The following is a 1432-nucleotide window of genomic DNA, read 5'->3' as shown; positions in this document are numbered from 1 at the left end:
AACTGGCTGAGTGACGGCGATCCTCACAGAACAGGTGGGAGGTGGAGGGGGAGGGTGGAGTGGAATAGATGACTCCCCATCTGCTTCGCACACCCCCCTTACACTCCCTCCCATACCCCACCTACCTCTCCGACACTACCCACCTCCCACACCCCCTCTCTCACACTCTTACACCCCTCATCATATCCCCTCACACACCCCTTCCACAACCTCCCTCACACCCCCAGAACCCCCTTCTCACCCCCACAACCTCCCTTACACCCCCCAGAACCCCCTTCTCACCCCAACCCCCTTCTCACACCCCACAACCCCCTTCTCACCCCCCACAACCTCCCTTACACCCCCCAGAACCCCCTTCTCACCCCAACCCCCTCACCCCCCAACAACCTCCTTCTCACCCCAACCCCCTTCTCACACATCCTCCCTCACCCACCCCTCTCTCACACTGACCCCCCTCACCTACCCCCCCCACATCCACCCCCTCTCATCTACCCCCCACACCTCCTCTCACACACCCTCCTCACACACCCACCCCCTCTCACACACACCCTCTTGCTCCCCCCTCTCATACACACACTGCCGCATATCCCTCTTGCACACCCCTCTGACACCCTGCACACACATCCTTCTCACGCCCCTCTCATGTATCCATGTCACACCTCTCACACATCCTCACACACACCCTCTTACAACCCCTCTCACACCCCTCCTCTCGTGCACACCCCCTCTCATCTACCCTTCTCACCCACCCCACTCTCCCCCTCACACACTCTTCTCTCACACCAACACCCTTCTCACACTCCCCCTCACCCCACCCACTCGCAAATCATGCCCTCCCCCCTGCTCTCATCTTGGAAGCTGTCCCTCCCCATCAAGAGTTAACAGAAGGCCAGACGCAGGCCAGGCCTGGAATCTGCCAGGTTCTCCGCCCACCCCGGCTCTCCGCAGGCAAGCAGAAGCTCAGTGGGACTGGTTTGTGCCGAGGAGGTAGGGCGATGTCCCAGCCTGTCTCGGGAATGTGGCGGGAGAGGGGGCTTGGGGAGGGCAGGGGGGCTTGCTGAGGGGCAGGGCGCGGGAGGATGGGGAGACAGAGAGAGTGGGGCCGGTGAAGAGAGAAATCTGTGCTAGAGACTGGGCAGGGTGGGGCTCCTGGTAAACTAACTCCTGGGCCGTGGATGAAGAGGGGAAGTGTCTATTCCTGTAACGATCCCCGCTCTTACAACCCGTGCCTGGGAGCAGGCAGAAAGGGTAGAGGTAGGTGGTAGAGAATGGGGGGAGGGTAGAGGTGCTGGGGATGGGAAGGGGAGGGGAGAGATGGGGATGGGAAGGGGGAGAGAGATGGGGATGGGAAGGGGGAGAGAGGTGGGGATGGGAAGTGGGAGAGGTGGGGATGGGAAGGTGGGGGAGAGAGAGAGATGGGGATGGGAAGGTG

At 61.5% G+C, this 1432-nt stretch overlaps 1 protein-coding gene across 1 annotated transcript in view; it reads left to right on the top strand.

Moving 5' to 3' along the window:
• The first annotated feature begins 904 nt into the window (after positions 1 to 904).
• LOC140210952 (calpain-1 catalytic subunit-like) overlaps positions 905 to 1432 on the top strand; it is an 18441-nt gene continuing 17913 nt past the window's right edge. The window contains exon 1 of the mRNA XM_072280245.1: positions 905 to 987. The gene's annotated coding sequence lies outside the window, so the exon portion shown is untranslated. The remainder of the gene's footprint in view (positions 988 to 1432) is intronic.

Source organism: Mobula birostris, chromosome 2 (assembly GCF_030028105.1).
Source record: "Mobula birostris isolate sMobBir1 chromosome 2, sMobBir1.hap1, whole genome shotgun sequence".
NCBI lineage: Eukaryota > Metazoa > Chordata > Chondrichthyes > Myliobatiformes > Myliobatidae > Mobula > Mobula birostris.
This window is presented reverse-complemented; position numbering and strand designations above follow the sequence as displayed.